The 24,040-nt window shown below is 37.1% G+C and overlaps 1 pseudogene; it reads left to right on the top strand.

Annotated features, from left to right (window-relative positions):
• The window catches only part of LOC108304728, a 29,315-nt pseudogene extending 5,605 nt beyond the window's left edge, over nt 1–23,710 (top strand).
• Nucleotides 23,711–24,040: the final 330 nt, after the last annotated feature.

Genomic DNA, 24,040 nt, shown 5'->3' with positions numbered 1-24,040 from the left:
AAAAAAAAAAAGAGGGTGGACCTGACTCAATCACATGAGCCTTTAAATCTGGGTCTAGAGGTCAGGGATAGAGGAAGTCAGTGATTTAAAGTACAAGAAGGATCCGATATGCCATGGCTGGCTTGAAGATGGAGGGACCACATGACAAGAAATGCAGCTGAGAGCAGCCCCTGACTCACAGCCAGAGAGCAAATGGGGACTTCAGTCTTGGTGCTGCAAGGAACTGAAATTTTTTTAACGAGAATGAATGTGGAAGTAGATTGTTTTACCCACAGCTTGAAATGCAGCCCAGGCCTCACCTGGGTGTCAGCCTTGGGATACTTCAAACAGAAGGCGAGTCGTATGGTACCAGGCTTCCACAGAAATGGTGAGATAATAAATTTCTGTTGTTTTAAGCCACAAGACTTGTCGTGGTTTGTTACACAGCAATAGGAAATAAATGGAAGCAGTAATGGCAAAATGTTAAAATTTAATTTTCTGAGAAATGGAATGATTATTTTTCTATACTTTTCTATGTGCTAAAAATATTTTATGATTTTAAAGAAATGGAAGTTGTAACATTGAGGGAAAATCTCTGATAATTTTGCTAGTAGAAGACTCAAGTTGTCCATGATATTTGGGTGAAGAGGTGCGTATACTATGAAAAGTGAGGGTAGATTCCCCTCCCCATGACACCCCTCATTCTGCCTGCATTTCCATTAGCACTTTTGCCCCCGGATTATTTTTCTTGATAATTCCCCTAAGTCTAGGTTACAGTTTAGATTTTCAAGGACACAGCATATATTTTAAGCGGAAAAAAAATGCAAGTCTTTCTTTGGAAAAGCTGGAAAAGCAATAGGTAATTCAAATCGGATATTAATATGTGGCAAATGTCTCACTGAGGGGAGAATCAGGAAGTGTGAACATGAACAGTGTGGCTCCAGGAGAAGGAGAATGAACTGGGAGAAACAGCTTCAAAATGATCATAAAAAAGACTGACTTTAAAAGAAATAGGACGTCTGGGAAATAACTTGCCGTTCACAAACAATTTTAGAGGTCTACAAATGAGGCGCACTAAAAGGATAAACATGGAGTGGTTTAAAACAAACAAAAAACTATCAAAGTTAATGTTGTGAAAATGGTCATAAACAAATTGTGGGAATAATTTCAAAAGGAAGACCAGGTCGACAAGAAACGGTAGTTCTTGAATTTACCCTAAATTTAATTTTAAAAGTGAGCACTATGCTCTGTGTCTCCCTTTTCTTTTTTCTGCATGCACCATAAACTTAATTAAAGTTAATGGGAGTTATGGGCAGCATTTCTAAATCACAACCTCTTTGAGGCTAATTATTTTGAACTAAACTGTTAAACAGCAACCTTTTCCTGGTTTGGTAATTAGCAAGATAACACCCTTGCACACATTATGTTAGATTTCAAGAAAACATTTGTGAAGATATTTCTTCTGTAACCGATTTTTTGCAACTAGTTTAAATTGACAAAAGATGTGAATTACACTGTACGCCTAACAAATGTTTTTGTTATGACAGAATTGGCAACTTAACCTTCTTAAACTTATAAAGCACCTGGTCTGGGCTATCTCGCCTTTAATGGGTAGTTACCACTTGTAAAGCCAGGAGATTTGGGTGAATAATCTCCATGTGCCTAGCTACCTTTCTTGTAGAATTATGTGACTCTGATTGCTTACCCCTTGAGTTCTTGAGAGATCTATAAATGACAGTCCAGGGTAACATCTACATGGAACCTAATATCACTTATGGAGAGTCATTCATTCATCATTTATTGGGAGCATTGGAGTTTCCGGCATCAAGTACCCAGCACTTTGTCCTTTCCAAGCTGCTAAACTTTGTTTTACCTGAACCACCTATTTGAAAAAAAAAACTAAATAAAAGTTAAAATAATTTATGAAATAACAGTCAACCTCCATGTTTGCTGCTTTGATTGTTATAATGGCTTCATGGTTGTATGCATATGTCCAGACATATGAATCAAATTATATGCATTAAATACATGCAAAGTTTTGTATATCAGTCATACCCAATAAACCTGTTAAAAAAAAAAACTAAAATGAAATCAAAACAAATTAAAAAGTACATGCCAAACAACCTCATATATTTTATAGTTTGTAAGTTCTTCCAAATATGTTATTTCATTCAATACTCATCGATAGCCCTTTAAGTGAGGCTGCTAGCTTCACTCTATAGATACATAAACTGGGACTTAGTAAGGATAAGGCTCTTGCTCAAGGCCATCCAGCTAGTAAAAGAAAGAGCCAAATTCAGTTCTTCCGACTCCGCCCTTCACCAGCACCTGGCATCATAGTTAAAATACATCCTGGAGGTCAGCGTCAGAATTAAGGCTGAAAGGTGTGAGCATCTTACCGTGTTCCTTGTAATGGAGACACTGAAGCTCAGCCCTGTAAGTGAGTTATTAATCCTGCATTCTGCTAGTTGCATCTATCCTAGGCCCTATTTTTATAAATATCAGGCTCGTTTTGGGAAACTATTTGTAAAATTAATGGCACTTCAACCTGTAAAAAAAAAATAGTGAAAGTAAACCAATTCTGGTCAAATTTGCTTTTAAATTGTAGTATTTTGAAGATTTCTACATACTGCAAAAAAAAAAAAAAAAAGCAGTTGGGGTTAGTTTCTCAAGGGTTTATTTTTAGAAAAAGCTTTGCAGATGATATGCAGAAGACATTTACCAAGATAAAATTATTCTCATGACATGAATCTGCCTATTGCTGCTCATCTCCTTTAAAATAATGGGTTCTTTACATTTGTTGGATTTATTTTAACATATTAAACCATTTTCAAAAGTGAATGTCAACTTGAAAAATTACTCTCTCCATGTGTTCAGTAATGGAAGGGGAGCTCACAAGTGCGTCATCAGCAAATATCCAAAGGTTTCTCTCATTAAGCTTTCCCATTGCCTCTGGGCAGGTGAAAGGATTAGGCGACTTAATTCTTGCTTCTAATTCTGTTTCCATCTGAGCTTTAAATATTTACTACCGCTTAGGAATCTTGCAGTTTGGTAATCTTCGATGAATCAGTAAAGTGTTTTGACTTAGTACAAAAAGGGCCTACAGACAATCTTATTTTTTTGCATCTTTCCCTTCCTTCCAAGACCAGGCCCACTGAAAATAGGTTAGTTAAACTAGATCAAACATAAGTTTCAATAATTGAAACTCAGCTCTCTTTGGGAGCAGTAGAAATCCTGTTGTAAAGCCAGCACAATGACTGCATAGAAAATTCTTCTATAATTTAGTTTTATTTATTTATTTTTAAATAAGGTGTTTTCGTTTCCTTTGTCACTTTTCTAGATAAACACACTGCATATAGTAGATATTCAGGAATAATCTAAAAATCAAATTTGAATCTGTTTTTTCTTGGGGAATTAGGACAGCTTTTTCTCTTTGTTTTTCCTCCCCAATTCCTCTAAATATTCAGAATGTTGAACGACGGTTTTACACTGGAGTTCTAAACTGGAGTTAATGGATAGAATTAAAGGAGTCTGTGAACTTGGGAGGAAAAATATATCTTTCCAATGAGGAATCTTGAATAAGAGGTCAGCATTTCCTTCTATTGTGAATATAAGCAATGTGCACACCCCCCTGCCCCCAGTATTGTAATGCTTGCAGTGTTTCTAAACACTGACTGACAACGAAAAATCAGGGATGTTTTGAAATCAAATTATGTATTTACAGATATTTCAAAATATTATTTATGTTTACCACTATTTCAAAATTACTGGACTCATTCCTGGATATTTTTATTTTCTGCATTCATAAGCTCAGGTATTACAGTATCACATATTTAATTTTTATTACTCTAATAATCCTATTTCGGTATATTCAGTTGCCTTAGTAGTCTCATGCATCTCATTTTATGGATTTGAACAGAGCTGGAACTAGGGTCTGGCAAGGTGCAACCTGGAAAGTGAATGTTTCCTTCAGGGTCAGGTGACAAGGGTACAACATAAAAGAAAACTGGCTCTCATGTCCCTGAAAGTGCAGGATCAGTGAGGGCAGAGCTAGCATTTCCACAGATCCAAGAGTGATTTTTGAAGTTTTGCAACCTCAATACCTTCTTTTCCTCACCCTAGTACAGGCTCCATCTTTCAAAATACTATCCTGAGTGTGATTCCCTTCTCAACTGTAATTCTTGATCATGTCCTCATCCCTCAGTGACGTCTGGCATACCAATGAAGTGTGCTTGGGAGGCATGAGGAAAAGGAATTCAGAGAAGGGTGGTTTTTCTCACATTCCAGTTTCTCTTCTTTCCGTGGAAGACAGAGCAACAGCCCACTGAAGGCACTGTGGCCAAGAGTTCTGGGACATGGCATCACCAGGTGCAAAGGAAGATGACATACTAAGCACTGAGATAAGTGGGGTGGTCACAAAATGTGCTACTGACACAAACTTGAAAAAAAAAAAGTCTCAGAAGGGATGTAAGATGGACCCCACACTTTCTGAATATCCATTAGAAGTAGCTGTGTCCTGCCCTAATACTCAAAGTCTGTGACTATGTCCCTGGGAGTTTTCTCAGATGGGTTTAATCCTTAAGGAGCTATGAAAACCCTTAAAAACAGGCAACTTTCTCAGGCTAGTAGCATAAGAGGAAGTCAGAGTAGTTTAAAGCGTAATAGATTTTTGAAGAACTTTTGTTGGCTTGGAGATATAGGATAGACAAAGAGTATGGGTGTCTCTAGGTAAGAGAAAGCCCCAACTAGCAGCCTGCAAGGAAGCATAGCCTCAGTTCTACAGTGGCAAGGAACTAAATTCTCCCACATGGGAATGGGCTTTGAAGCAGATTTTTCCTCAGAACATCTAGATGAGGACTCAACTCTGCAGATACTTTGATTTCAAATGTGTGATACCATGAGCAGAAAACCCAGGTATACCATGTCAGACTTCTGACCTAAAGAGCTGTGACCTGATAGGAGTGCTGGTTTAAGCTGATAGATTTGTGGTAACTTGTTACACAGTAATATAAGGGAACACAGGAACTGACCACTGGAAAATGGGGTGGGATAGGATACATTTGGTTACCCAATGGTACAATTAAGTAAAACTCTTTGCTCGGCCAAATGCTGCACATAGACTTTCTCAAAACCTGTGTTCCCATCTCTGCCTTTTTTCCAACTTCTCCTTACATAATTGCTGTTGAATATCTGTGAATTGAGTAGTACGCAAATAGAAAGCTAATTTCAAAGCCAGCAATCTTTCACTAGTGTGTTAGTCCATTCTTGCATTGCATTGCTATAGAAAGATACCTAAGACGGAGTAATTTATAAAGACATAAAGTTAACTTGGCTCCTGGTTCTGCAGACAGTACAGGAAGCATAACACTGGAGTCTGCTTCTGAAGAGGCCTCTGGAAGCACAGAATCATAGTGAGAGGTGAAGAGGGAGCTTGCACATCACCTGGTAAGAGCAGAAACAAGACAGAGACAGTTGTGGGGTGAGGGGTGTGCCACACACTTTTAAATAATCAGGTCTCAAGAGAACTCAATCACTATGGCGAGGGCAGCACCAAGGGGGAGGGGGATCGTGCTAAACCATTCTTGAGAATTCCACCCCCATGATCCAATCACTCCCACCAGGCCCTACCTCCAACATTGGGGTTTACATTTCAACATGAGGTTTGGTAAGGACACACATTTAAACCATATCAACTAAGGAATGATATTCACAGCTCTAAAAAAATCAGAAATAGAGTGCAGGAGCAAGAAGGTGAAATAGAAGTCTCTACCAATCATCCCTCTGACAAGGATGACAATTTAATGACTATCTACACATATAAAACACTTTCATGAGAACCAAAAACCAGGTGAGCCCTCATAGTATTGGTTTTACTTTCATGTCCTTGAAAGAAGCACTAAAGAGGTAGAAAAAGAGTCTTGAATTGCTGACACCACCCCTCTCCCACCCTGCTTACAGAGGAGTATGGTTTATAGAGCTTCTCTAGGTACTAGGGGAAGGAGACAATGGTGAGGCATTGAACTCTATGCTGTTCTGTTACAGAAGAAAGGAAAACCGACCAAACCTAGCTGTTGCCTGCCCATGAAGGAAGCATTTAAAGCAGCCCTAGCCAGAGGGAAATTGCACATCCCAATGGATAGAACATGAATTCCAGCAAGTTCTGAGTATAGAAGGAACATAGTTCAACATAGGAAAAGCCGTATATGACAGACCCACAGCCAGTATCATAATGAATGAAGAAAAAGTGAATACCTTTCCTCTGAGATCTAGAACATAACAAGGATGCCCACTTTCACCACTGTTATTCAACATAGTCCCGTAAGTCCTAGCTAGAGCAATCAGATAAGGGAAACAAATAAGGAGCATCCAAATTGGAATGGAAGAAGTAAAATTGCCCTTGTTTGCAAATGATATAATCTTGCATTCGGAAAAACCTAAAGGCTCTACAAAAAAATTACTTGAAGTGATAAATTCAGTAAAGTTGCAGAATACAAAACCAACATGCAAAAATTAGTAGCGTTTCTATATGCCAACAGTGAAAAATCTGAAAAAGAAATAATCTCATTTACAGTAGCCTCAAATAGAGTTAAATATCTAGGGATTAACCAGGGAAGAGAAAGAATTCTATAATGAAAACCATAAAACACTAATGAGAGAGGGCACCAAAAATTAAAAATATTCCACATTTATAGATCAGAAGAATTAATAGTTAAAATGTTTATACCACCTAAAGCAATCTACAGATTCAATGCAGTCCCTATCAAAATATCAATGACATTCATCAAAGAAATGGGACAATTTTGAAATTTATGTAGAACCACCAAATACCCAGGATAGTCAAATCTATCTTAAGCAAAAAGAACAAAACTAGAGGAATCACATTATCTGACTTCAAATTATACTACAGAGATATAGAATCAAAATAGCATGGTCCTCGCATAAAAATAGACATATAGAGCAATGGAATAGAAAAGAGAACCCAGAAGCACATCCACACACCTACAATGAACTCATTTTTGACCAAGAATATACATTGGGGAAAAGATATTCTCTTCAATAAATGGTGCTGGGAAAATTGAACATCCATATGCAGAAGAATGAGTGAAACTAGACCCCTATGTGTCACCATATACAAAAATCATGTTGAACTAGATTAAATACCTAAATCTAAGACCTAATGCTATGAAACTACTGTAAGAAAACATTGGGGAAACTCTCCAGGATATTGATCTGGACAAAAGTTTCTTGAGCAATACCCCTGAAACACAGGCAGCCAAAGCAAAAAGTTACACATGGCATGACATCAAGTTAAAAAGCTTCTGCACAGCAGAGGAAACAATCAACAAAGTGAAGACACAACCTATAGAATGGGAGGGAATATTTGCAAACTACCCATCTGACAAGGGATTAATAACCAGAATATATAAGGAGATCAAGCAACTCTATAGGAAAAAATCTGATAATTCCATCAAAAAATATGCAAAAGATTTGAATAGACATTTCTCAAAAGAAGACATACAAATGGCAAACAGGCATATGAAAAGGTAGTCAACTTCATCGATCATCAGATAAATGTAAATCACAACTACACTGAGATACCATCACCCCCTAGTTAAAATGGCTTATATTAAAAAAAAAAAAAAAAGGGCAATAAAAAATGCTGGCGAGAATGTGGAGAAAAGGGAACCCTTGTACACTGCTGGTGGGAATGTAAATTAGTACAACCACTGTGGAGAACGATTTGGAAGTTCCTCAAAAAACTAAAAATAGAGCCACAGTATGATCCAAAAACTAAAAACAGAGCAATCCCACTGGCTGGTGTATACCCATAAGAAAGGAAATTAGTATATTAAGGAAATAACCTGCACTCCCCATGTTTGTTGCAGCACTGTTCACAATAGGTAAAATTTGGAAGCAACCTAAGTGTCCATCAACAGATAAATGGATAATAAAATGTGGTACATATACACAATGGAATACTAGTCAGCCATAAAAAAGAATGAGATCCTGCCATTTGCACTAACCTGGGTGGAACTGGAGATCATTAAGTGAAATAAGCCAGGCACATCAAGACAAAGGTTGCATATTCTCGCTTATTTGCGGGATCGAAAAATCAAAACAATTGAACTCATGGACATAAAGAGTAGAAGGATGGTTACCAGAGGCTGGGAAGTGAGTGGGGAGCAAAGCGGGAAAAGGGGATGGTTAACGGGTACAAAAATAGAATGAATAAGACCTACTATTTAATTGTACAGTAGGGTGCCTACAGTCACTAATAACTCAACTTAGATTTTTTTATAACGCAAGGATAAATGCTTGAGGGGATGGATACCCTATTCTCTATGATGTGATTATTTCACATTGCGTGCTTGTATCAAAATGCCTCATCTACGCTGTAAATATATATACCTGCTATATACCTACAAAAATTAAAAATTTTAAAAAATGTAAAACAAACCCAGAAATGTTAGAATTTTTTTCTCTCTTTTCCTATGCCTTCCTTTGCTAGAGTTATGATTTTTCAAGATAAATTGAGGCAGTTTGAGAAATCTTAAAGAGTATGAAGTGTATCATATTCATCTTTAGGTTTTAAAATTCAATCTAGTCTTTGGAGCAGGGTAGGCTCTCAAACATATTGACTTAAAGTGGGAACAGTACAAAGATCAGAATTTATGGTGATCAGTTTTATTTTTGACAAGATTATTTACCATGTAAATGTCATGGTGTCTGAAATGTGTTCATTACCCATACTCAAGAGATCCCAAATACCAGTACGGAAAACGCCAGATCAAAGTAACATAAAATAATTCAGGAGTGAAGAAAATTGACAGGCAGAAATGCTGCATAGTGTAACATCAAGAATATGATATTTAAATGTGAAACTGACTTGGGTTTAATCTCATCTTAGCTATGTAAAATTCTGAGACCTTAGAGAAATTATTTAACCACTCTGAATCCTGGTTTCCCGATCTAGAAATGAGAGGTCATTAAAACAGTTCTCCCAAATGGTTGATGTGAATATCAAATGAGATCATTTATGTAAAACCATTAACATACTATTTGACTCATTGTAATTATAAAATTATCAGTAGTTACTATGAACTATAAAAGTTGAACATTTTTTTACAAACTGACATTTTCAGGGAAAAATGAAATCGGATCCAAGGTAAATGTTATTAGAATGTTGATTTTTTTTTTTTATCATTGATGGCATTACATATTTTTGCAAAGCAAAACTTATTGAATTTTAATAGTCCAAAATAGTATGTGATATACATATCTCATGCTATCTGTTGAAATAATGAATTTGAGTCTATAGTGTAGTTTTCTTTTGCTTTTCTCCACTGCTGCATTTCAGCTGTTACCTTTGTTATCAAATTCGTAAGAGCCATGTTAGTTTAGTTGATAAAAATGTTTTGCTTTACAGAAGCATTCTTGAAATCAACCGGCCTATGCCATTCTTATTTCAGTGGAACTCAGTCTGATACAAAATATAAAGAGATGAAAAACATTGTCTATTGTATTTGTTTTGAAAATAAAAAAATAATTAAAAGTAAAACCTACCAGCGATGGCATTTATTATACTTCTGATCTCATCAGTGAAATTGGTGGAAGAGTAATATTTCTGGTCACTATAGTGAGAGAAGTCTGACACTAACACTGTATACTAGAACTAGACTTTTTCTGCAGCCTTACAACGTGAGTGTTTCTGGGACAATTCAGGAAATGCAAATGAATCATTTTTAAAGTAGACACATTTGCATTAATACACTAAGATTTCACATATAAAATGTACTCAGTTTAAACAAAGACTCCTCAAAACATCAAATGGATGGAACTTTGATCGTGAATGGTTTTCCATCTGTTTGTTATTCAGTTTATTCAATTCTTAGTTGATTATGTATTTTTCTCTATTAAACTTTAAGCAATCTTTACTAAAAAGTCATAAAACTTTTTATAGTACAAAAAAATCCCAAGCATGAGTGTGATTATACTTAATTGACATATATCAACATTCTTCGACTAGAGAATAATTTCCTGTCATATATCAAAAAATAGTAAATTGATGAGCAACATACAAATATTTTGAGAATAAACATTTAAATCAACAGAGATAATGCGTTAATATTCAGAAACTTTTGTTGTCCCCAAGGAATTAACAATTTCAAATAAAAATACTCAAAGAAAAAAAAACCCAGAGGCCTGATTTGTCATTTTTCTTTGTTAACCAGTAGTTCTGGAAAGAGATAGCTTAAATTCAATGAGCCTCAGTTTCTTTATTTGTAAAATGAATCAGTTTGACTAAATGTCTGTATGGTTTCTTAAAACACAATTATTATTAAAGTTGAGAATGTCTTCTTATTTATCAAGGTATATTATATATAGAAGGATCTTTGCAAAGAAAATATATTACTTCATTTTCATACTGCTATAAAGAACCACTGAGACTGGGTAATTTATAAAGGAAAAAGGTTTAATTGACTCACAGTTCAGCATAACTCGGGAGGACTCAGGAAACTTACAAGTATGGCAGAAGGTGAAGAGGAAGCAAGGCATCTTCTTCACATGGTGGCAGCAAGAAGTTCCTAGCAAAGGGAGAAGAACCCCTTATAAAACCATCAGATTTTGTGAGAACTCACTCACACACTATCTCAAGAACAGCATGGGGGAACTGCCCCCATGATTCAATTACCTCTACCTTGTCTCTCCATTGACACATGGGGATTATGGGGATTACAATTCAAGATGAGATTTGGGTTGGGACACAAAGCCTAACCATATCAGAAAATAAATACTTTGGAGTTGTACACAGACAAGAACAAATGTTGCCAGTACTTTCTATAGAAAACTAAGGGCATTCACATTTAACATCGGGTAATTATTTTCTTTTATTATCATAAATAATTTATATGTTCTTTAGTTATAAATATCTTTAACTATAATAATTTTCTTTTCCATCTAAAAATGAATACGATCTTAACAAAAAGTACATATATTCAATTAAATCAGGACTGTGTCTTGTAAGTTAACGAAAGTGAAACAAAAACTGCTTTAAAAAATGAAGAGGATTTATTGGATGATGACATTGAAAAAATGTAACAGACTCAATCTAGTTAAGATTCCAGGTCTATTCCTCTGCCATTCAGGCATTCTTCTCTGTGTTGGCTTAGTTCTCAGGCTGCTTTACCATGTAACTGTCAGACAGGTGCGAGCAGCAACTATAGCTATGGCTTCCTCAATTTCATCCACGTGGAGAGGGCATTGCTTCACCAGAAAGTCAAACAAATCCCTGTGCTTCCCCTCGATTGAGGGACTCCCAGTTCAGACCCTGTGAGCACAGAGAATGCCATATACCAATTGGAAAAGGCCCATTGTCTGTTCCAGTATCCATGGTAGTATCCATGGTAAAAGTTGCACAATTAGGGTTCGTCCAATGCTGCACAATGATGAATGGAAAATTCTCCAAAGAAAATTTTAGTTTCTATTAGGGAGTGGGAAGAGAGAATACTTACAGATTATGCAACTGACCAATGTCAAATGTATGAGCATCTATTCAAATGCATTCAATGTTTACAGTGAAAATATTACAGTTATTTTTTGTTTTCTTATAGTATGTGGAATTCCAAATATGAAAATAATATCTAAGTTAAAATATGGTGAATATTTATTGAAACTTCTAGTGGGAAGTGGATTTAAGTATAAGAACAATGGACAAAATGTAAGTGAAAAGGGTTACAACACTTTAAAATTGTATGTGAAAATATCCATAAAAATTAAAAGACAAATATAAGTTAGAAAAAATAGTTGCTAGAAAAATGATGAAGAATTAATATCCTTCAAAATTAAAAGATTTCTTCACAACAATGAATGCAAAAATCCATCTTACAGACACCATGGATAATTCACCTACTCTTCTTGTCTCATAATATTGGCAGGAAGCCAGTACTCACTTCTCCTCACCCCTGGTTACCTTTGGCGGGCTGAAAATGGCAGAGAGTTAATGCCCAATCCCCTAACAGTCGCTAGCCATAGACAGACAGAAGTTGTTGTGGAAATACCTCAGCTTTCTAGTCCATGGGTGGGATGATTTTGCATGGAAACCTACTAAAACACAGAGCCTTTATTTGTCTCTTCTCTTCTCTGCCTGACTTCCCTTCTCTCTGATCAGGGTTTTCCAGGATTACCAACTCAATCCACTATTTTCATTCAAATACCACTTTAAGGTAAAGTTTCTCTAAGAATCCAAATTAATTCACACTTCAATAACAATTTTTAAAGTTTTCAAAATTGGTAAAAGAGTAGATTTGAAATGTTTTTATCACAAAAAAGACAAGCATTAAGATCATGAATTTATTAATTAGCCTGAGTTAAACCATTCCATATAGGAAACATATACTGAAACATCAGATTGTATCCTATAAATATGTACAATTTTGTTAATTAAATATAAAATTTATAAAAAATGAGTAGACAAACCATTATGGAATAAATGTGAATATTTATTCACAGAAAACCCACAGAAGAAAAGTGAAAAAACTTTGACTTTGCAGTTATTAAACAGGGAGATCCTATTTTTATTTTATAAGATTGTCCAAAATTAAGAGGAAAAACTCAGTGTTATAAAGGGTATATTCAGGAAATCTTCCCATACTGTGAAGGTGATTTAGCAAAAATACTTACAGATATATTTTTAAAACATTTATGTTTTTCAACTCAGTATGTCCACTTTTAATAATTATTTATTGATCTATTAGAAATTATATCTAATTAATTAGAAAAGACTTTGATTTATTGTATTCTTTGTATTAAAAATAAAATTAGAGATGAGAAAAACCTACATTCAAGCTCTCAGAATATTAGTTATTATAAGGGAAACTGGGAAGAGTGGAGGAGGCAAGTTTATGAGAGAATAGACAAAAGTTTTGTGAATCCCTTTACCTTTTTCCTTCATGTATTCATGCAACTGATGTTGCACTGCCCTCAAGGCTCTGGCTCTCAGGTTCACCATTGCCGGAGTCTTGGAAGCACCTTCTCTTGGCCTGTTTCCAGGTCTTCACTTGTCCTGAGCTATATATTGCATTTCTGGCATTAGTCTGGCCCTGGCCTATTTGTTCTATCCCTGGTAGCTGACTTGGATCTCATCCAGTTTTCAAAGTCATTCCTCCCACGATTCAAAAGTCACTTATTCCATTTTTTCGTACATTATCACCTGGAATATTGTGCTATTTGATAGAATGAAGCTACCATGCTCCATGTTTGAATAGCATGAACTGATTTTGCTATTTTACAATTAATGCCATAAGTGATGGTGGTAAGGGGTGTGTATTGATGACAGGAAATTAAGAGGACATTATGCACATATTTTCCAGAATGTAAGAAGTAGCTTTTCTTAAAAACACTGGATAGTGGATTCACATTTCTGCAGAAATTCATTCTAAACCATGAAAATCCCTCATAAGTGGTAGGAGCCCAAACTGACTGTAGCAGGGCAGATTGACCCTTTCCATTCGTTAGCTACTATTCATTATTGTCTAAATTTGATGACATCATATGTACAAGTAGGTTTTGCAAACTTTGAATCAAAGCATCAATAGATGTTTTATTATTATGTTTTGTATGTTGTAGACTCCAGCACTGTGATTCCACTTTCCAGCTAGAGACTGAACATCTTTTCAAAATACTAGACAAAGTGTAGAGTTTTCACTTATTTTAATTCAAATTAGTATGAATGTATTTAATATTATTATTGATCTTTTGCACAAAATAAACTAACATCATTTAGTGAATGTTTTTGTTTTATCTGGCAAATTAAAATACACAAAAATCCACAGTTTTTCATTTTTAAAACTGAGGAATCATTAGAAATCATATGATATGATTTCTAATAACCAATGATATGTATAGTTAATTGAAATGCTGGGCTAAAACAATATTACTAACAAATAATTCAATGACACATGGTTAAAATGAACTCATATGCAGACTATAATTATAAGGCATGATTAATCACATGCAGAGGTTATCTCCACTGTAAAATAAATAAGTGTCTCACTCAGAGCTGATTTGTTAAAATACTATCTGGGAAGCCAATAAATATTCATTATTCATATTAAAAACAAAATTCTGCCAGGGGAAGATTACCACTTTCAAGGTCACTTGTTTTGAAGAGCACAAAGACAAGGCAGCAAAGATACACTTATTCAGGTCTTTGTTAACCAAGATTTTTAACCTCTGGCAAATTCCCGTCTTTGGTCTGTCCCATTTGGGAAGTAGAATTTTGTATTCACTGACTCCTTTTGCTTTATAAACATATTGTAAGCATAAAGTGCAAATAGTTCAATGAAAATATCTGGAAACATAAAATCTCTGTAAATATAAGGTATTCATCTTTTATTATTTCCAGCAGCTTTCAAATATTTTATTTGATGTGTAACATTAAATACTTCTCAAGTATTTTTAACCTATAAAAGCCACACAAATCATAAGGTCCTTGATATGGTTAGGCTTTGTGTCCCCATTCAAATCTCATCTTGAATTATAATTCCTATAATCCTGATTTGTCAAGGGAGGGACCAGGTGCAGGTAATTGAATCATGAGGGCAGTTTCTCCCATGCTGTTCTTATGATATTGAGTTCTCCAGAGATGTGGTGGTTTTATAAGGGATGCTTCCCCTTCACTAGGCACTTCTCTTTCCTGCCACCTTATGAAGAAGTTACCTTGCTTCCTTTCACCTTTTGCTGTAATTGTGTTTCCTGAGCCTTCCTCAGCCATGCTGAGCTGTGAGTCAGTTAAACCTTTTCCCTTCATAAATTACCCAGTGCAGGGCAATGTCTTTACAGCAGTGTGAAAATGGACTAACACAGTCCCATCACATGTTAATGGAAGGTATCTAAATCTGCATACACTTAACTTCCTATATATGTGTGTTCATATATATATGAATATATACATATTTGTGAATATAAACACATATATATTTTACAGTTGTGTTCTGTCACCCAGGCTAGAATGAAGTGGCATAATCATAACTCAGTGTAACCTTAACTCCTGAACTGAAGGGAATCTCCCATCTCAGTCTCTCGAGTAGCTAGTACCATAGGCATGTGCCACTGTGCCTGGCTGAGGTTTTATTTATTAAATTTTTAGGTAGAGATGGGGTCTTGCTAGCTTGTCCAGGCTGGTCTTGAACTCCTGATCTCAAGTGATCCTTCCACCTGGCTTCCTAAAGCGCTGGTATTATAAGTCTGAGCTTCATATTGAGACATGTAGTTATCAGGCACATTGAGATTTTCATGGGTCAGCACGACCCACTTGTGTAGTGGAAATTGCCAAAGTTTTGTCCCACAAATCCATCACTAAGCCAAAGAGAATATTTAAATATATTTGATCCGGGAATATTAATACACTTTACCATATGGTTTATGTAGTGTTAAATATGACAGGTGATTTTACATAGAATAAAAAATAAGTTTTATTTTTAAATGCTGGTAGTAAATTTAAATACCTATTTAATTTCACAATGCATTTATTTCATCTTTTACCTTCCCGGAAGTAGTTAGGTAATGCTCTTTGAGATTGGTATGTACATTTCTGTTACCAAAATGCAAGTCTAAAGTTGGAGCCCAACTTCCTGGCATTTCTTTGAACAGAACTTCTCACCTGATCATCGACGGTGGTTACTTCTGTAACTCATGGTTTGGCACCAACTCTGCACCTACTTGCCGAAACCAGAGCGTCTTTGCGGGTGGCCAATTGATCAAGCACTAGTGAATCCCTGGGGTGTGGGGCTACCATGGAAGAACCCATCACTTCAAAACCTAGAACTGAGAAAAATTTCACTTCCTATGCTAAGAGCTTAGGAAACCTTTGAGGTATTTTTACAGACACACACACACACACACACACACACACACGGGTGCACACACACATACACACACACGCAAACACACACAGTGTCCCAATCATTTATTAGTGATTTTCATGTTTCAATTTTTTTTTTTAAGAAAAACCCAGTGTTTTAAAAAATAGAATTCCTAGATTCTGGAATATATATGTTAAAGTCTGTTAGTTTTATCTTTTTTCCAGTCACTGTTGAGAACATGAATTGTAAAATAGCACAATTGGCACGTTATTTTAAAACGTGGACCCTGGTAGCGCATGCTAGCAAATGGAGCAGTAGTTTGGGTGATAATATGTTACAAGACAGAAGTGGTAACATCGCTTTATGGGAGAAGAGATACTAAAAACTGAATGAGATACAATTCAGGCACCCAGGAAAAAATAGGTAAGCCAATGACAGAAATACAATTTCATAATTTAGGAAGAGTCAAGGTCAAGAATCAGGCCAGCAGAAAACTTTAAAAAAGGCATGTAACAGAGCCAGGACCCTGAGGGCAGTGGAACACCAGAGCCGAGAGGAATGGAGACAAACAAGGGAATCCAAGGAAATTTTGTCATTCCTCATTAACCCCAGCTCCTCCCATTTACTGATTTCCTCTAATATAACTAACACTCTGAGAGTCTGTACTTAGGTTTCCTTAGTCTGATTTTATAATTAGCATAAAGATGCTGTGCATCAAAGCACATTAAATTTCATGTAATTTAGTGAATAAAGAAGTAATAAAAGTGTACTCAATGAGCAAAGAGCATAAACATTTTGGAAAGATATATTTTGCTAATTTCCCTTTTTACATGGTTTTTATTGATGTACATTCTCATCAGCAGAATATGAAAGTATTCACTGAATAGAGTTTCTATAACATTAAGGATTAGTTTTAAATCTTGGACAATCTGATAAATTAAAAAAATTAGTTATTCTTTTAATGTTCATTTCCTTGATACCTGTGAGGCAAAATACATTTATTTTTGACAGTTTTTTCTTCTTTTATGATTTGTCTCTGCACAACCCACCTTTTTTGTGGATGTGTGCCTTAACTTGAGTTCCCCAGAAGCTGTTACGAGGCTAGGATATGAGAATAAGCAGTTAATTTGGTTGCTAATCCTGGGAAACACTGGTAGGGGAATGGGGAAATGAGACAGGGACAGAAGAAATCCCCTAATGTGCGTTTTGAGCAGATTGTCAGCACAGATAGGCTAACTTTAATCCCATTATAGAACTGAGAAATTCACAGTTATCCCATACACAGGACTAGAGAGCTGGGCTCATTACTTACTCTTGTTATTCCTTGGCTAGCGGTTGTAAAAGGAAGTGACTTTTACCAGACGAAACAGAGAAAGCTCTCGGGCAAAGAGATGAAGGTGCTGGAGTTTGGAATTGTTCACATTTCACTGAAACGGTTTTGGCTGAGAGGATTGGGTAAAACACTGAGGTGTCCATTACAAGAAAATTTATTTTTTCCCTCATCAATGAGTTAAATCATTTTAACTTCAAGTTTATGTACTTTCATTACATTATTTTTCCTAGCAATGAATTGTTTTAGTTTGTACCTGGTTGTTTCTTTTCCTTTTTTTCTTTTTTCCCTTTTTTATTTTTTAATAGAGATGAGGTCTCACTATGTTGCTTAAGCTGGTTTTGAACTCTTGAGCTCAAGTGGTCCTCCTGCCTCAGCCTCCTAAAGTGCTAGGATCACAGGCATGAGCCACTATGCTTGGCCTGTTTATTTCTTTATAAATTTTAATGAAACATTTTTAAATAATGCATTAATTTTCTCTCATATTTTGTTCATTACATTTTCTTTCGACAACTTACTTCTTGTAAAGGCCCATTGAATATTTATATTTTAAGTTAGTTTTTTAAATATTTAGTTTTATAATTTACTAGAATTGATATGGTAGAGGTATGGTTATTTTTTGTTTTCAAAATACTCAGACAACAAAGCCAAGACATTTTATAAGAATATGTTTCTTCTATATTGTTTTGAGATAATTTTTAACCTGTATATGCTTAAGGTGTTTAAAAAAATGATAGAATGCCTTCGTCAATGGTAACTTTTTTTTCCAATTGTTTTCTATCATTGCCTATATTTTTCTTCATGCCTCAAGTTAAGGTAAAATTCAGAATGATTTTGTTCATATAAATTATCATTGAGATTGCAGGAACTCCCATCTTTTAAGTGTTTCTTCTTTCATCTTCATGGAATCATGTCTTTCTTTATGACATCAGTAAAGTTTTACTTCTGTAGTATCTTTCTATGTTTTTTCATATCACATTTTCTTTCTTTCTTTTTTTTTTCTTTCTTTTTTGAGGTGGAGTTTTGCTCTTGTTGCCCAGGCTGCAGTACAATGGCGCGATCTTGGCTCACTGCAAACTCCGCCTCCTGGTTCAAGCGATTCTCCTGCCTCAGCCTCTCGAGTAGCTGGGATTGCAGGCATATGCCACCACACCTGGCTAATTTTGTATTTTTAGTATAGACGGGGTTTCTCCATGTTGGTCAGGCTGGTCTCGAACTCCCGACCTCAGGTGATCTGCCCGTCTTGGCCTCCCAAAGTGGTGAGATTACAGGAGTAAGCCACTGTGCCAGACCTTCATATTTTCATGAATAGAATCTTTTGGGGCTTAAGGCAAGAGGTAAAAATGTTTTCTGAGCTGCCTTGGGAAAAGATAGGGTGAAGGAGAGCCTGGTGTTTCTCTTGGATAATGGTTCGTGGTGTTGTGAAGAGGAGTGGTGAAAACAAATGGAAAGAGTTGTTGCTTTAGGTAATTCTGACACAAGGACCCTCAGCTAGGTATGTTTTCGTTCTAGGGACAGCATGCAACTGAGAGATAGCGGGAGGGTCTGTGCAACCCCAACCCTGGCTGACCTCTCTGCAGCGCGGGCTCCTGGGAGTTTGCATCTAGAAGGCCTGTTGCTCTGAGGGACAGAGTTTATGGCCAGAAAATAAGTCATGATGTGGAGTGGTGCTTTCAAGCGGCTACAAGAGGGAGAGCAGTAGTCTTGGATGCAGAAGTTAAGAGAAAGTACCGAAGCAATGGGAGTGGAAGGTTAAGACCAGTTATTACTAGCTGGGGATGTTCTGTACTGTAACACGAACAATGATTTTTTTACTGGGTGTTGGACGAACGGTATTTATCATGTCCTTAAAGCAGTGCTTATTCCAAAACAGCTTCTGAACCTCTAATCTAAGGGCAGCTCTCTGAGTAGACATAATAAGATAATGGCCTTCATGCTGTTATTTGAAGCATATTTTAATTTTTAGAGATTGAAGTTTCACTACGCTACCCAGGCTGGCCTCCAACTCCTGGGTTCAAGCAATCCTCCCACCTGAGCTTCCCAAGAGGCTGAGACTACAGGCATGTGCCGTGCACCTGGCTTGAGGCGTATTTTAAATTTTTCTGCCAGTGCCTGTAGAAGTTGTTTACTTTCGCCTACCCTGCTCAGAAATGTCCTGTCATTCTACTCATAGAAAAGAAACAGGAGAAGAATAATCACTATCAATTTAATAGCATCACAATTAAATAAAAATTAAAGCCAGTTAATAAAAATTAATATAAGCTAATGGATGAAAATCTTCCAAGGTGAAGGACATTCAGGGAGATTCAGTACAATGCAGTAAACGTTTCTTGGACACCTGTTGGGTATTAAGCACTCAACTAGGAATGGTCCGATTTTTTTTTTAACTCCCTTTGAAAAAAGAAAGAGGCATTTTTCCTTTCATCATGGGTCATCACAGGTAATGCAAAGCAAATTTATCTGTACAATACCCCTTAGCAACTCCCTAGCAACATTCAAATGAGCAAGCTTTTACCAATGGGGTTCATAGGACAAAATTGTAAGAAAAAGGAGGCTTTTTTTGCCACTAAATTTTTAATTTTAAACATTTTACAAGAGAAATAAAGTAATGTTTCATATGAAGGTTTAAATTATTCACCATCAAGTGCTCCTTTCCATATTAACATCTAGCATAATATTGTGAACAATAAAAGTCTGTGGAATTGTATCTTATTAAATGCAGTGAGACTGGGAAGATCTGGAAGAAACATTACTCTTCTCTTGAGGTTCATGATGTCATTTTCTCTCCTTTTCCTCATAGATGTCACTTATCTAATTTCTCATTGTGGCTTCTAATTAACTGGAGATTTGAGTGCCTGAATAGATTCTTGCCCTCTACCTAGGAAAATTTAATACTCATGTTTATAAATCATGTACTACAATAGCCTGGAACTCCATTTACATGGTTTTCTCTCTTTGCCTCAGCTTCAGGCTTTAAAAACTAACTGACAAACAAATTAACTGGCTAATCTGAAGAAACAAAAACATCCTGAAACTTTTCATCATTTTCTATGTCACTAATACTAAATGTCCACATTTTAGATTCTGACGATGACTTCCTATTCTTCTAAAATGACTAATGCTCATGTTATGGATTGAATGTCTGTATCCCTCTGCAAATTCATGTTAAAATCCTAACCCTCAATGTGACTGTGTTAAGAGGTGAGGCCTCCTACCTAAGGGTGGCACCCTCATGGATAAGATTTGTGCCCTTATATAAAAGAAACCCCAGAGAGCCCTTTTGTTCTCTTTCTGCCATGCAAAGATACAGCAACCCAGAGGAGGGCCCACACCAGAACCTGACCATACTGGCACCCTGATCTTGGACTTTCTAGGTGTAGAGCCATGAGAAATATATTTCTGTTGTTTGTAAGGCCCCCAGTCTAGCACTCTGCACTTACTATGACATCTCACATTCTATCTTTTAATCCAGTGGTGTGTCAGTAGGCTGGCTTCCTGAAAAAAATGAGCCCCTGGTTTGTGGTGCTTGCTGCTTTCCAAGGCATAAATACTCCCAACAAAGCTGTTTCCAAACTACCAATATGAGGTTATTTAAACAGTCGAAAAGAGAGGTGCACAATCAACTGTTGCCAGTTTCCTAGGCTACAGCCTGCCACTCTACTCTTCTTTCCATTTTCTCTGTCTGAAAGTGCCTATTGACGGCTTTCCTCTTCTATCTTCTTGTCTGGGACTCTGACGTGAGGACATGAGTTTACGCCCTTAGAATCTCTATCCCCAGGCTTTCCTCCTTTCCATCTAGTAATACCTCATTCTGGTATCAATCCAACAATCTACCCTTTGACTCAAATTGGGTTTTTGGGAGCGCTGTGAACCAGGACTCAGCTGGGTGGGCTGGAAATTGATGGATTCTACTTGCCATTGATCCCTCAGCTGATCCAGGCAGGGCTTACTGTATTGATTCTTCATTTATTGAGCACTGAAAACCTCCGTTGCCTTCCTCAGACCACTCTCTTGTCCCTCCACCGTGACGAGTGCTGAAAAACCTTGGCATTAGTATTGGCAAGAAAATGGAGATCTTTGGGGAGTAAATCGACCAATCTCGTGATCTGACCTCCCTCAAATGTCTTCTTCGAGCACCTTTGTTTACTTTGTAACCTCCAGCTGCAGAAGGCATTTTTCATGAAGCCAATTCCTCCATCTTTGCTCATCACCCCTGCCCTGGCATCTCTCTGAGAACCTCCTTTGTCAGTGGACTCCTCTCCATAGCCATAACTGCTCCCTCCAGATTAAATCTTTTCCTTCAGTCATTAAACATTATCTGGCCTCTTCAGCTCTAAAACAATGCAACCTCTTTTAAGGTGACATCTTCGTTTGCTGTTGTCACAACTTTCTCTCATTTAAGATCCCAGATAGAGTCACCTACTCATGGCAGAGGCTTTTACTTTCTGGTTTATTTGGATTTCTTTCATTCTTAATTTTTCATTTGCTCTGCACATTTACTCATAATGCCCCGTACACAAACATAGTCACACACAATCACACACCACACACCCCTTTCTCAGACCCACTGACCTCCCGCCCACACTCACGTTGATTACACTCACTCAACCTCCCACAATGCCCCATGCTCAACATTTATAGTGCTTATCTAATCCGCATCTCTCTGTCGAATATAATCATTGATTCCTGCCCAGCTTCTATGATGTCAATGAAACGTTACATTTTTTACCTTCTTTCCCCCTTCTGTGGTACTTTTCTTCTATATATTTATCCAATTTTAAAAAGTGATTATATTGGCAAATGCATGTGGCTTTATTATAACACTTTTCTGAGCAACATGATTCACTTATATGGTTTTAACTATCCATTTTTAGTCAGAATAAATCCCAAATATACATTTCCACCCCTCATATTTTCTGCTTTTTACTTACATTCTACGTGAGAATCTCTACTGTAAAGGAAAAACACTGAACTCATCTTCAGTCTCCCCAGACTTTCTCATCTTTCTGTATTTCCTGTCTTACTGGAGGGAACTACTATTTGGGCAGGGAAAAGATTTGAAGCTGCCTTTGAGTCCTTCCCCTCCCGTAATATTCCCATGCCCAGTCAATCACCAATCTCTAAATATTTCTGGAATCTAAACACTTTCTCCCCTTATTTAGACCTGCATCATTTTTCACTAGAATTACTGCAAAGATTCCTCACTCTTTCTGTTCCCCCCCCCAAATCCTGCTTCCACACTATCTCCAGGGTGTTCTAGCTAACTCTGCATGGCCTCTACATGGTAAAGCTCAAGCTTTGATCAGATCAAAAGGGCTCCCCCTGGGAGCAGTGGCTCACACCTGTAATCCCAGCACTTGAGAGGCCAAGGTAGGTGGATCACCTGAGGTCAGGAGTTCAAGACCAGCCTGGTCAACATGGTAAAACCCCATCTCTACTAAAAATACAAACGTTAGGTGGGCATGGTGGCAGGTGCCTGTAATCCCAGCTACTCAGGAGGCTGAGGCAGGAGAATCGCTTGAACCTGGGAGGCGAAAATTGCGGTGATCCATGATCACTCCATTGCACTCCAGCCTGGACAAGAAGAACAAGACTCTGTCTCAGAAAAAAAAGAAAAGGAAAAAAAAGGGGGAGGCTCCCCCTGAGCTGGTCTTTGATTTCTTTTCTCCTATCACCCCTTATGTCAAATGCAGTGTGCCCTGTGCCAGCAACTCTGAACTTCACACTAGCTCTGGTGCACACCATACTTATTCGCCCTCTTTACATTTGTGCATACTGTTCCCTTTTCCTGGAATCTCTTACTCTTTGTTCATTTCATAAGCTTTTCCACACCAAAATTTAGACAAAAACCTCTCCAGAAGGAAGAAAGGGCGGGCAGTAAGTAATGAGCTTTCTAATTGATTTTCTTTTTAAACTAGAAATAAGTGTAGAGTGAGGGTCAAGATCAGGGTGAATGTGAAGGAGAAGAGAGGAAGATGCTGAGGACTAATTCTAACACCACTTTGTCCAAGGTTGGCCTTAGACTTGATCGTGTGGGTACGCGCCAAATGCTCTAAGCAATGATGTGCTTGCTGCCAATAATCACAGTGAGGTCTATACAAGGAACTGATGCTGTTTCTTCCATCAGCCAGCAGAGGGGGAAATAGAGCAAAGGCGTTGGTAAGCTTACACTAATTTAGGAAATGTTGCTTCCTTTCCCACCACTTTCTGTCCAAGCTGAGGCTACCTCTGGGGGAATTTCTATTATTGATTGCATGCTGTTTACTACCTTACCATCATTTATCCATGGCAGCCCATGGCAATATTGCTGCTCTGTGTCAAGACGGAAAGAAAAATGGATGGGTTTTCACTGATAAGGCTAAGAACTCATTGGTTAATCATACATTAAGCTCAAAATAAAGTCAACGATGAGTGGAATGCATAAAAGTTTATTTTTGAAAACCTTTTTGCCTAATTTTCATAGGGCAATGAAAACCTGCAGATGTTGCAAGCTCTTTCAGTGCCCTCACCCATCAACCCTGCCTCTGCTGGTGCATGAGTCAACCAGCTTCTTAAATCACTGCATGCTTTTAGTGTCATTTCCAGTCGGCAGCACTGCAAACAACGCAGTTGTCAGAGGAGACAGATTTTTGCGTAACATCACTTGCAAATGATTTATTTTTTAAAGTATATAAAAATGCATTTTGAGCTCCTACGCTTATTATTCCCATAGTAAACGATGGAATAAAGAGAACTCTTAATTTGTTCGCAGTGTGAGGGATGTCAAGGGGAAGGCAGGTTATGTTTAACATCTTTTACATTATCAGTTGGCTAATAGGGTCACTGGGGGAGGGAAAGGCCACTTGAATTAAGTGCCTGGAAATAACCT

Source organism: Cebus imitator, unplaced genomic scaffold (genome assembly GCF_001604975.1).
Source record: "Cebus imitator isolate Cc_AM_T3 unplaced genomic scaffold, Cebus_imitator-1.0 Scaffold57, whole genome shotgun sequence".
NCBI classification, from domain to species: domain Eukaryota; kingdom Metazoa; phylum Chordata; class Mammalia; order Primates; family Cebidae; genus Cebus; species Cebus imitator.
The sequence above is the reverse complement of the archived record's forward strand: the minus strand, read 5'-3'. Positions and strand labels throughout refer to the sequence as shown.